At 35.8% G+C, this 14,291-nt stretch overlaps 1 protein-coding gene across 1 annotated transcript in view; it reads right to left on the bottom strand.

Annotated features, from left to right (window-relative positions):
• The window catches only part of SEMA3C (semaphorin 3C), a 208,708-nt gene extending 202,351 nt beyond the window's left edge, over window positions 1-6,357 (bottom strand). The window contains exon 1 of the mRNA XM_072759820.1: window positions 6,183-6,357. The gene's annotated coding sequence lies outside the window, so the exon portion shown is untranslated. The remainder of the gene's footprint in view (window positions 1-6,182) is intronic.
• Window positions 6,358-14,291: the final 7,934 nt, after the last annotated feature.

The following is a 14,291-nucleotide window of genomic DNA, read 5'->3' as shown; positions in this document are numbered from 1 at the left end:
TATTACAAATAATCAGATAATTATGTTCCCAGGACAAAGAAAAGAAAGTAACTAGCATGCCATAACATAAGGTACAAATAATCAGATAATTATGTCATTATAATTTTGACACTTTTTTAAATGTACATTAAAAAAAAAAGATTTTGTATATTTATTCATGAGAGAGAGGCAGAGACACAGGCAGAGGGAGAAGCAGGCTCCCCATGAAGAACACGATGCAAGACTTGATCCCGGGACTCCAGGATCATGCCCTGGGCCAAAAGCAGAGATGCTTAACCGCTGAGCCACTCAGGTGACCCTATAACTTTGAGGCTTGAGGGTAAGAAAGCATAGAATAGAATAATACAATCTAACCAGGTAAATTTTCTATGAGGAACTGTTATTTAGCAGGAATTAGTTAGGTGAAGGGGGATGACAGAGCATTTCAGGCTTAGGGGGGTTTCTACACAAATGCCCCAGGGTTGCATGGCATAGAACACATTCAAGGATATGAAAAAGGCAGATATGGCTGGAAAGTAGAAACCTAGGGCGAACATGTCTTATGCTGAGTATAGCTATATAAAGACTAATCAGACTTTGTAGGTCATATTCAGGATTTTGAATTTTATTATAAAAACAATGGGTAGGCATTTTCTCTTTCCTTCAAGAGGAAAAAAATTGAATAGAACATTGATCTCATCAGATTTTTCTTGGTACGGAATTATAGCTTGGAGATGGATAATGTGATGTGGGAATCCAGTTAGCACAGGAAAACTGAAAATATTTGAAATATATTTGATATAGAATTGACAGGACTTGATGCTATATTGGATAGGAAGCTTAAGGAAGAGGGAAGTATCAAAAGTGATTATCTGCTTTCTGGCTTAAGCAACGAGGAGGATGTCAAAGTCTCTTTTTGACAGTGGGACACAGGAGCAGGCCTGCTGGCTATGGGAAAATCACGTGCTCACTGAATGTGAGCCCCTGAATGCGAGGTAGCTATAGTACATCTGGGAGGAGCTGTCGTAGGCAAATGACGTTAGTGTGAAGCTCAGATGACAGTTACAGGGTTCAGATTTCTATTTTTTAGAATCTACCGCATACAGAGGATAAATGAAGATAATAAAGCAATGAATGAAGATATAAAGTAAAATGCAGATTGGAAAAGGAAGAAGGTTTGGGAGACAGCCCTAAGGAGTTTCAGCCTTTAAATGTAAAATAAAGGAGGTGTCCGTTAATCAGCCTGAATGTAGGAAGTAGTTTCCCAGCTATTTGCAAGCCACTGATTTAAAAGAACGAACTACTTTTACAAAGAATTTTACGAAAGTGAATTTTGTCAAGATCCACCAAATTTTTGTTTTACATTCAAGTAATTTAAGTTCAAATTAAGTAATTTAAGAAGAAAATTGTTAGTAGATATCTAATTATTGTAAAAATACTGGTCCAAATAGTATAAAATCTAACAGGGGTGGGAGGCAGTTTATTATGATTTTTTTTTTCTGAAAAGCAAAACTATTTTCCTAGTAAATTATTCATGTGGATATTAACATTATGTTATTAGAAAGACAATAAGTCATAAGTACGCACAATTATTAGAAGAGTTAAAAAGTTTAAAAAGTTAGCCTTGGATCTATCCCATGGATAAAATCTCTGGCGTAAAAAAACAAACCTCTATGCTATTTGTCATCATTTTGACATTCTTCACTGCTTTCAGAGAATTTAATTGATTTGTTTTGCCAAATATTGACTTCATACATCATCTCGTTTGCCTAAAAATAAGAGTTGGCTTTTGCATTTGCCTCCTTATAATAAGATGACACCTTTTTCTGAGAACATAGTATTCTGTTGGTTTAGAACTCTGTTGAATCAGTGAACTGATGTTCATATGCTTAAGATAAAATTCATTTTATACAAAAATAACACATGATGAAGCCTATGCCAAAATACTATTTTTAAAGATTTTTGTCAGAATTTAATCATTTGTTTTAGAAAATAATTCCTACTAAAATCTAATTTTGATTCAGTGACTTCATTTCTAATAAAAAAAAAAACATACCCTTTGAGGATTAAATTTCCCTTTGCAAAAACAAGTCAAATGGCTTGGAGGCGTGGCACTGTCACTATTTTCTATTAGCGTTGTAGGAAAAGAGATTTGGACTCTTTGGCATTCATAAATCACTCTAAAGCAAAATCAAATATCCTGGACTTTTGGAAAGCATTTGCAATAATACTTGAAGCAGAGGACAATACAAGGACAGAGGAGACAAATACAAATGAATTTTTCCAAGTCAAAGAGTTAAAGAGTGTTTCTGAAACATTCAAGCAATGAGAAAGGACAACATTTGCTCTCAAAATAATGGCAATGTTATTGTTAAACCTTTCATACAGTGGTAAATGGCTTGACTATGTGAGAACTAAGCAGTTCCAGAAACCTACTTCTCTTCTAAAAGAACTAGCATTGAGATATAATCAGAAGAATGAAGATTTCTATAGGCAGAGAATGACAGGAAGGCTGTTCTGTGGAGAGAAGATATGAAGGGTTGTATGAAAATTAAAGGGGAGGAACCAGCTAGCATTGTGGTGTGTCTAGAGCATCTCATACCCAAAAGCGAGTAGCAAGAGATCAAGGTAAAATGGTAGTACACTGGCCAGCCATTGTTTGCTCTTCCTAGCACCTTTCCTTCCTTCTGAGAAAAGCAATCCCCTCTTCTCAACTGCTCATCTCACCAAAACGTACGTGACTGTCTTTGGGGTTGCCGATTATACTGTCTGGCTCTCAATCCCATCCTTGACACAAGAATGGGCAGGTGGCCTTAGCAAGACTGACTGGAATTCTTCTCTAGATTTGCTTTTAAGTTAAAATTAAGACAGCTACATCTTTGTGTTTCTGCAGTTTGGTCATTGTGGTAGGTGGCATAACAGCCCCCCAGAGATGTCCATGTCCTAATCCATGGAACCTGTGAATATGTCAGGTTACACGGCCAAGGGGATTTAAGGTTGCAGATGGAGTAAAGGTTGTTAGTGTTTTGATGTTAAAATAGAAAGATCATCCTGAGTATCCAGTTGAGCTCAATATGATCACAGGGTCCTTAAATACGGAAGAGGAGGGCAGAAGAGGATGTCAGAGTAGTGAATAGCAGTGTATTCAGAAACTTAGAGAAACTGAATGGTCTTCAAGTAATTTAGAGCTTCTGTATCCCATTTTCCCCCACATCTTGTGCTTCCTGATACAGATTTCCTTCCTTTGGTGCCCTTGTTAATACAGGGGCTAATGTATCATATTTCTTTGGTCCTCTGACATAAGCTCTATGTTTAAAAATATTTAATAATTTAAGATCCATAGTATAGGGTCCCTGGGTGGCTCAGGTGGTTAAGCATCTGAATCTTGATTTCAGCTCAGGTCATGATCTCAGGTTTGTGAGATCGAGTTCCGAGTTGGGCTCATGCTGGGCATACAGCCTTCTTAAGATTCTCTACTGCCCCTCCTCTCTCTCTCATTCCCCATTCTTTAAAAATAAATAAATAAATATTAAATAAAATAAGATGCATAGTATAATCCATATGACGTTTACCATAGTAGGTGTCATGCTCCTATTTTTCTTTGAATGGTGGTGAGTTTACAGTTAATAATATCTTAGAATTGAGGAAATGTGCTAATTAATGTCCAGTTGTCATGAGGATTAGATGAGTAAGTACAAGTAGAGTGCTTGGAATAGTACTTAATATATAAATATCACTCAAAAAATTTCAATCGTTATTATCATAAACACCATCATGATTTTCTCACACAGGATAGTAAAATCGTGAGAAGTACGGTTTCTGAAGCCTCACAGCCTTACTCTGTCATTTATTACCTGTGGGTCCTGACAAGTCATATAGTTTCTCTAAGCTTTAGTTTCTTTCTTTTTTTTTTTTTTTTTGAAAGTTTTATTTTTATTTATTTGAGAGAAAGGGAGAGAGAGAGCACAGATGGGGGGCAGAAGGAGAGGGAGAAGCAGACTTCCGTCTGAGTAGGCACCCTAACTTGGGGTTTGATCTCAGGACCCTGAGATCATGATCTGAGCCAGAGGTGATCACTGGACCAACTGAGCCACTCAGGCACCCAGCTTTAGTTTCTTCTTATTAAAAATGGAAATCTAAGACTTATATTTTATAAAGTAGCAAGATTAAATGAGAACATCTGTTTTATGAGTGTATCATAGTGCCTGGAGCAGAGCAAAATCTTAGCTGAGAAGATAGCAGTCTGCTCCCAGGGAGCTGTGGCCAATCATTAGAGCATTTCGCATTCTGAATCTTGGGCTCTGTTCGCAGGACGAGCATTTGTCAGCAGGTGCTTTCAGGAAATGGAGAGACAAGAGAGAGCAGAATGTATCTGATGTGACTGGTCTTGGCTTACATTCCTATTCCTATATCCAGCATCATTATTTTTGGATTTAAACTTGATGACATCTTTGGGCCTAAGATGACAGATGATCAAAGCCTCGCTCTGTTGTTGTTTATAGAAAGGGATAGGAAACTCTCATAGGATATCCTGGTAGTGGCCTTGGGTACAAGTTCTGGCAGATTCATGCCAGTGACCCTTTGGCCTCTCTCTGTGTAGAAGTCTCTCAGTTTGGTGTAGGTTCCAAGTCTTTCCATTATTTTATATGATTGTTACGGAGGCAGGTAGGGGGGTAAAAGATAGTAGAATTTTGAGTAGGCTTGTATTGGCCTTGTAGAAAGGGTTAAATTTCAGGAGTTTTGGGAGATAATTATCCACATAGTCATTATTAAAATTTTAATTATATACATTTATAATTCAATTATATTAAAAGCAAAAGTAATGCCCATCTAGAACTTATGACTTCCTAGTTATTTTACTACATACTGCTATCATTTATGCTTTGGGGCTCTTTAAATCTATTGTCTTTCTATGGTAAAAATACTATCTAATGGTGTATTACTAAACATCATTTTTCAATTCTACTCATTAATATCAGGTTGGTAATTTTAAATCAGCCATAATGGGAGTATATGCTACAGAATGTGTCCTCTCACCAACCTGGTTCTTAAACACTTCCCAGAACACCACTTGAGTTAGCATAGAGACAAGCGCATGAGAACCACAAGGGCTTTTTATTAGACTTCCCTGAATGTTTTTGATGTCAAAATAATGATAATTTAAATAATCTTTTCTGTCTCTGTTTATGTGTACATGCTTCTTTTACTTTTCTTTCTCTCTCTCTTTCTTTCTTTCTTTCTTTTCTTTTTTTTTAAAGACAAACTAGTGAGTTCAGGGTGGAGGCATGTTATGCCCAGGAAGATATGGTTGTTAAATATTCAGGAATTGTGATAGCCAGTAGGTGAACCGTTGGAAGTTTGAAATTGCCTATTATGGGAGAACACCTGCACTTCAACTAAGGATGGTTCCTTGTTGTTTTAAAGAGCTTTACCAATCTCATACTTAAAATCCTTATTTTTGCCTAGAGCTCCAACAAAATGTTACCTGGTTTATTATCATGCTGTCATTTTAGGGTCATTCTTACTCAGTCCTCACACAATATTTAGTTACAGTCTGTGAATGTTGTAAGGATCAATTCTAGAAAAACTTCAGAAAATACATTAAACTCGAACCCACAAAAAAACCCAATAAAGTAGGCAAACCATGTATTCCCATAATACATGTATAATATACAGTACATTTTTAAAAATATTTTTCTGTTTTAAAAATTTCTTTGAATTTCTCTAACGTTTATTGCATTTCACTTCTGTCCCCTGGAATCCCCTTTGCTTTCTTAATAAGGGTTTTAGTCAGTAAGTAACTTTCTTTATTAGGAGGAAAAAGATATAGTAAAAAACTTTTGGCTCAATTTTCTAGAGAGCACTACTAAATCTACACTTTATGGAATCTGGAATAGAACTCTTTACAACCAGTACATATAACAAGGGTCAAATTCTAGAAAATAATTCTGAAAGCAAATGCTCATAAAATTCCAGAAGTTTTTGCCTGGTTATGTGTTTGGCTTGGGTAATTAACTAATGATTTATTAATTTTTGGAGATCTACACATTCACTCACGGCTAGTATAGAGGTGCAAATTAATTTATCTTTAATTACTACTCCATTTATACCACTAAAAATTCTAAAATAAATTATCAAAGGAATAGTGTCAAGTCCCAAAGTTTAAACTGATAATGAACTAGTTAATAAAAAATGTCACTTACCAAAAGGTATTTTTACGGGGGTATTTTTAGAAGAGCTTATGGAGAATCTCTCTTAGAACAGCTATAAGAGAGGAGAGAGTTTGACAACACAGGTCATCAGAACTCTAGTCCTGTTATTTTCTCGAGTCCAGTCTAAGTGGTTCTGTGTTTCCTATTCTGAGTCTGGTGCATCACTGCCAAGAATTGCCAGCCAAGGCCTGACGCTTTTGAAACCTGATCCTCAAATTCCAAAGGGCCTATCACATCACAGAACCCTCTTTGATTTCGTAGATCTACTAATCCCATGCCTGCCCAGATGATGTTCCCAGGATAGAACAAGGGGGCCTCATAGTTTGGCACTCAGTTCATATGATATGGCATAAAGAATGAAAAACCAGAACAAAGCTGTATAACATTACCCATGAAAATCTGAACTTACTTGATCAAAATGGATGTTATTTCTCTATTGTTGACGTTTCATAGGACCTCAAACTTTTCTCAATTTTTGAAATTAAATTCTATTTTTGGGGCCAAGAGCCAGTGCCTTCTGCAGTAGCTGAGCTACTTTTGAGTGATGAAGCCAATCTATGCAAAATTATGAAAATGATGATTTATTATTTATGCTACTTTATTTATTCAATATTTACTGTTCATGTACCTAGAATGTGCTGGGTATTGAATAGACTCTAGGGATCAGTGATTTTTTTTAAAAGAGACATATTTCGGGATGCCTGGGTGGCTCAGCAGTTGAGCGTCTGCCTTCAGCTCAGGTCTTGATCTTGGGGTCCTGGGATCAAGTCCCACATAGGGTTCCCTGCGTGGAGCCTGCTTCTCCCTCTGCCTGTGTCTCTGCCTCTCTCTCTATGTCTCTGAAAAATAAATAAATAAAATCTTTAAAAAAATAAAAGAAAAGGAACATATTTCTTGTTCTCAGGGAACTATGGGTTGTTGGTGGCGAAGACAGATATAGAGAATAGTTGTATGTGCATTATAGTGTTATAAGAAGCACAAGGTTAAGTGAGAATCAAGAACTTAACATAGTTTGGGGAAGTCAGGGGACACTTTCCAAGGGAAGTGATGTCTCTGCTCAAGATGGAGAGAATCAAAGGATTTATGTAACCAAAGAAGGGAGGCAGTACCGCTAGGCTACAGGCATCTCTATTTTTCACCTGTGTTCTGTGCAGCTGTCCTCTTACCACTGTCTTGGTCTGTCTAAGCTGCTATAACAAAATACCATAGACTAGATGGCTTATAAACGACAAACATTTTCACAGTCCAAGATCAAGGCATGGGCAGATTTGCTGTCTGCTGAGGCTCCGCTTCCTGGTTCACAGGTTTGCTTGCTGTGTCCACCCCATGGCAAAAGGGGGAAGGGAGCTCTCCAGGGTTTCTTTTATCAAGACACTAATCCCATTTATGAAGACTCCATCCTCATTATAGAGCTACCTTCCAAAGGCCCAACCTCCTAATTCCATCACACTGTGGCTTAGGGTTTCATTATGTGAATTTTGGGAGAACACAAACATGCAGTCAGTAGCACTACTTTATTTTTTCTCTTCTTCTTTCTTTTTTGTAGTTTCAAGTTTTTATTCAAATTCCAGTTAGTTAATATATAGTGTAATATTAGTTTCAAGAGTAGCATTTAGTGATTCATCACTTACATATAATACGTAGTGCCTATCACAAGTGCTCTCCTTAATACTCATCACCGATTTAGCCCATCCCATGCCCACCTCCCCTCCATCTACCCTCAGTTTGTTCTCTGTAGTTAAGAGTCTGTTTTATGGTTTGCTTCTCTCTTTTTATTCCCCAGTGTTCATCTGTTTCATTTTTTAAATTCCACGAGTGAAATCCCATGGTTTCTGTCTTTCTCTGACTTATTTCACTTAGCATAATACACTCTAGCTCCATCCACATCATTGCTAATGGCAAGATTTCAGTCTTTTATAAGACTAAGTGATATTCCATTGTACACACACACACACACACACACACACACACATCTTCTTTATCCATTCATCAGTCAATGGACATTTGGGTCCTTTTCTTGATTTGGATATTGTTGATGATGCTGCAATAAGCATCTGGGCATAATAGGGGTGCATGTGTCCCTTTGAACTAGTATTTTCATATCCTTTGAGTAAATACCTAGTGATGCAAATAAGGATCATAGGGTAGTTCTATTTTTAACCCCCACTCCTCCACACAACTTCATGATCATAACCTGATCTTTTATGATACCCAAAACCTAGCACCGTACAATTCAGGATTCCAACCACTACACTGAAAATAAAGAAGCCACTTCTGTACAAATCCATAGATTCACATGAGTATGGGGAAGCTTTATGTGGATGACTCAAATATAACTACTAACTCACATACAGTGGTATTCAAATTTTGCTGAACTTTAGAATCACCTGGGACTGCAGATTTAATTACTGAGTGGGAAAAATTAGAGAGGGAGACAAACTATTAGAGACTCCTAACTCTGGGAAACAAAGTGTTGTGGAAAGGGAGATGGGTGGGGGGATGGGGTAGCTGGGTGATAGGCACTGAGGAGGGCACTTGATGGGATGAGCACTGGGTATTATACTGCATGTTGGCAAAGTGAATTTAAATCAAAAAATAAAAATTTAAAAATTAAAAAAAATAAGTTGCAATGACCTACATACTCCTACACCACTTAAATATGAGTTTCTGAGGGTGAAGTTGAAGCATCAATATATTTAAATTTTTCTTGATGATTTCAACGTGTAGCCAAGATTGAGAACCAGTGGGTTTTCTAAACAGAACAGTGATTCTAATGGAAACCAACTAGAATTTGGAGAAATAAATTCCCAAGTCTTCCAGATGAGTCAGGAAAACCTTCAAAGAAGAAGTCAGTATTGACTTGACATTTAAAGGTGTAAAGTATTCCAAGAAATCATAGAGAAATGAATGAGCAGGGAAGGGATGTAAATATTAATAAACAAAATGTGCAAATGCACAAGAGAGGAGAAATAGTGCAAGGTACACTGGGGCAATGCAAGAATTCACCAGTCCTTGACATCTTCCACCATCCCATGACCTTATCTGTGTAGTTATCCTTGCAGTTCTTCATAGGTCATCTTCATCTTTTATTCTGAAAACACGGCTTTCTTTGTTTCTTCCTTCTCACCTCTTCTCTGACAAACCATCCATAGGATATTTGACTATCCAAACCAATACTATTCTGATCCTTTTCCTACATTATGCTTATTATTTATTTGTACCAATTTTAATTAAAATATTTATTATAATATTTAATTCTTGGATTAAATATTGGATAATAGATGTTTTTGTATTAGAGTGTGCACACTGTAAGTATAGGGTCATTTTTTCCTCAGGAATATGCCTAATTCTACATGTACTATGTGCATAGTAAATCATTCTTATTTAAAATAGTGGTTTTTTTTTGTTGTGTAATTTGTTGCAAATAACCTGATTTTTAAAAAATTTTGAATAATTTAGTTACCATCATCTATATTTCATATTCCTACAAGTATTAATATATGTCATTTTATTAAAGAACAAAAGAAATATTAATGCCTAAAATTATTTGTGTGAGAGTAAATACATGCATAAAATGCCTATAAGGTAAAGTGCTAACTTGAAAAACGACTAGTATTTCAAAAATTCATTAAAATTTAAATCTATTATAAGAACACATTCTGTTAAAATAATTTATCTATGTACCTCAAGTTGCCTTATTAATACAAAAAATTAGAGATTTAAAAAATGGCTAGAGATGGAAAAACAATTTGGATATAACAGAGATTTTTGTAAAACCTATTATTTCACCTCAAAACATGTAAAAATGACTTCCAGGGGTGCGTGGGTGGCTCAGTAGGTTAAGCATCTGCCTTAGGCTCAGATCATGATCTCAGGGTCCTGGGATCGAGCTCCCTGTTGGATTCCCTGCTCAGTGAGGAATCTGCTTCTCCCTCTTTCTTTGCCCCTCTCCCTGCTTGTGTGTGCTCTCTCTCTAATAATTTTTTTTTTATTATAAATAAATAACTTTCAAGAAACAATTGTTTCCTGAATGTGGTATGAATCATAAAATTCCAAAGAAGACAATAATGAAAGCAAATTAAAATGCTGCGTAAGTCTCAGGGGAAAAAGGAATTGTTTACTATAAATCCAAAGTAGAAAATACAAATAAAAAGGATTAAGATATTTCCTTTTCAATGGAACTTGGTAGCAAAATGCAACATATGGCTAGAAATCACATTGCTGACAGTTTTGGGAAACTATTCAGTGGTTTCCAATAGGAAACCAAAAAATATCACGTTGTATTTAAAATGCAATAAACCAACATGTGTTGAGTTGTTTAATGAAATCTTAGAGTAGTAACTGCCCTGTGAGAGAAACATAGTGCATAAGTTGAATTGATAGATTAAAAAGTTAATTGGCCAATTTGAACTGTTATCTTCATAATCATGTGGCGGACAGTGTTACACATTCAAAAGCATTGGCTATTGACATGACATTTCAAATAACAGGAGAAATCTTATCGGCCTTTAGAGAATGCACATGGAGCTCTGGAATCACTCTCTGGACTAAACTATTGGAGACTATGTGAAGTAAGTGCTCAGAAACAGTATTCCCTGGGACATGGCTAGTAGTTACCAAATCCACTGTCACCCACATATCATGTTCTACAGGAAAATATAATAGAAACAATCAATTGTATTTTTATCCCCACAATATGGTTACCGATATAGGTCAAAAGCTAAAAAATTGAGATATGATAAAAACAGCTTTTTTTTTTTAAAGACATCACCAGTGGAAAACGTGTTTTGCTAAGACTTCCAAAATCATGTAATTTTCACAAATAGCCCTCTAGAAATATACTTTATGGTCACATTAAGAGATATGTTGATATTAACTCCTTATCAGATAAATCATTTGTAAATATCTTTTCCTATTTAGTAGGTTGCCTTTTGGGTTTTCTGTTTGTTTGTTTTTGTTGTTTCTTTCACTGTATAAAAGCTTTTTAATTTGGTGTAGTCCCAAATGTTTGATTTTGGGATTTTGCTTTTGTTTCCCTTTTCCTTCCCTTCCCTTCCTTGAGACAGATCTAGAAGATGTTTTTACAGCTGATGTCAAAGGAATTATTGCCTGGGACACCTGGGTGGTGCAATAAATTAAGCATCAGAGTCTTGGTTTTGGCTCAGGTCATGATCTCAGGGCTGTGAAATGGAGCCTTGTGCTCAGTGGCAAGTCTGCTTAAGACTCTCCCTCTGCCCCACCACACCACTCACCCTCTCTTGCAGATAAATAAATAAATAAATAAATAAATAAATAAATAAATAAATAAATCTAAAACCAAATAGTATTTTTTTTTTAAAAAGGAGTTATTGCCTATATTTTCTTCTAAGAATTTTATGGTTTCAGGTTTCACATTTTGGTCCTTAACCAATTTTGATTTTCCCCATTACATATTCGTGCTCCTTTTGCTTTAGATTAATTGACCATATTAATGTATGTTTATTTCTAGACTCTTTATTCTGTTCCATGGATCTATGTGTCTGTTTTTGTGCCAGTACCATACTGTCCTGATTAATATAGCTTTGAAATCTAGGATTGTGTTATCTCCAGTTTTGTTCTTCTTTCTCAAGATTGCTTTGGTTATTCAGAGTCTTTTATTTCTCCATACAAATTTTAGGATTATTTGTTCTAGTTCTGTGAAAAATGCTGTTGGTGTTTTGATAAGGATTGCATTACATCTGTAGTTTGCTTTGAGTGGTATGGGCATTTTAATAATATTGTTTCTTCCAGTCTGTGAGGATGGAATATCTGTCCATATGTTTGTGTCATCTTCAATTTCTTTCATCAGTGTTTTACAGTTTTTGAAGTACAGGTCTTTCATCCCTTTGGATAGGTTTATTCCCGGGCATTTTATCATTTGTGGTACAATTGTCAATGGGATTACTTCCTTAATTTCTCTTTTTCTTACTTCATTATTGTTGTATAGAAATGCAATAGACTTCTGTATGTTATTTTGTATTTTGTGACTTTACTGAATTCATTTATCAGTTCTACTAGCTTTTTAAGAGACATCTTTAGGGTTTTCTTTTCTTTTCTTTTCTTTTCTTTCTTTTCTTTTCTTTTCTTTTCTTTTCTTTTCTTTTCTTTTCTTTTCTTTTCTTTTCTTTTCTTTTCTTAAGATTATTTATTTATCCATGAGAGACACAGAGAGAGGCAGAGACATAGGCAGAGGGAGAAGCAGGCTTCCCTCTGGGAGCCCGACATGGGACTCGATCCCAGGATCCCAGGATCCCAAGATCATGACCTGAACCGAAGGCAAATGCTCAAACACTGACGCATCCAGGTGCCCCTAGGGTTTTCTACATAGTGTTGTGTCATCTGAAAATAATGAAAGTTTTACTTCTTTCTTACCAATTTGGGTACCTTTTATTCCTTCTTCTTGTCTGATTACTGTGGCTAGGACTTCGGTACTATGTTGAGTAAAAGTCATGAGAGTGGACATCTTTGTATAGTTCCTGATCTTATAGGAAAAGCTCTGTTTTTCATCATTAAGTATGATGTTAGCTGTGGGTTTTTCATATATGGCCTTTATTATTTTGAGGTACATTCCCTCTAAACCTGCTTTGTTGAGAGGATTTGTCATGAATAGATGTTATACTTTGTCAAATGCTTCTTCTGCATTTACTGAGATGATCATATCATCTTATCCTTTCTCTTGAGCCACTCTTTCATCCCTAGAATAAATTCCACTTGATTGTGGTCAGTGATTTTTTAAGGTGTTTTCAGATTTGGTTTGCTAATATTTGGTTGAGGATTTTTGCATTTATGTCCATCGGAAATACTGGCCTATAGTTTGTTTCTTTGTGGTATTTTTAAAAATCTAGTATTGGTATAAACCAGCAATCTGGCTTCATAGAATAAAAATAGGAAGATTTACTTCCTCTTCTATTTTTTAACTACCTCTTCTATTTTTTAGAATAATTTGAGAATGATAGGTATTAACTCCTCTTCAAATGTTTGGTAGAATTCACCTGTGATGTTACCTAGTACTGGGTTTTTATTGGGCATTTTTAAATTGCTGATTCAATTTCATTGCTAGTATTTGATATGTCCAAATTTTTTATTTTATCCTAATTCAGTTTTGGAAGTTATATGTTTCCGGGAATTTATCCATTTCTTCTAGGTTGTCCAATTTGTTCACATATAATTTTCCATAATGTTCTCTTATAATCCTTTGTATTTCTGTGATTGTCATTTCTCTTCCTTCATTTGTTTATTTATTTATTATATATCTGATGAGGAGTTAATATCCAAAATATATGAAGAAGTTATACAACTCAACACACAGAAAACAACTAATCCAACTTAAAAAAGGGCAGAAAACATGAACAGATCTTTCTCCAAAGAAGACATAGAGATGGCCAACAGACACATGAAAAGATGCTCAACATCACTAATCATCAGGAAAATGCAAATTAAAACCAGAATAAGATATCACTTTATATCAGTCAGAATGGCTAAAATAAAAAATACCAAAAAATTGTAACTGCTGGCAAGAATATGGAGGAAGAAGGAAGTCTCATGCAATGTTGGTGAGAATGCAAATTGGTGCAGCCACTGTGGAAAATAGTATGGAGGTTCCTCAAAAAATTAAAAATAGGGCAGCCCCGGTGGCGCAGCGGTTTGGCGCCGCCTGCAGCCTGGGGTGTGATCCTGGGGACCCGGGATCAAGTCCCACATCGGGCTCCCTGCGAGGAGCCTGCTTCTCCCTCTGCCTGTGTCTCTGGCTTTCTCTCTGAATAAATAAATAAAATCTATGAATTTTATGAATAAATAGTCTATGAATAAATAAATAAAATCTTTTAAAAAAGGTTAAACCTTAAAAAAATAAAATAAAAATAGAGGGTACCTGGGTGGCTCTGTCAGTTAAGCATCTGCCTTCAGCTCAGATCCTGATCCCAGGGTCTTGGGATCAAGCCCTGCATGGGGCTCCTTGCTCAGCAAGGTGCCTGTGTCTCCCTCTTCCTATTCCTGCTGTTTCCCCTGCCTATGCTCACTCTCTCTGTGTCAAATAAATAAATAAAATATTTTTAAAAATTAAAAGTAGAAATACCACATGAT

The sequence above is a fragment of the Vulpes vulpes genome, chromosome 5 (genome assembly GCF_048418805.1).
Source record: "Vulpes vulpes isolate BD-2025 chromosome 5, VulVul3, whole genome shotgun sequence".
Taxonomy (NCBI): domain Eukaryota; kingdom Metazoa; phylum Chordata; class Mammalia; order Carnivora; family Canidae; genus Vulpes; species Vulpes vulpes.
This window is presented reverse-complemented; position numbering and strand designations above follow the sequence as displayed.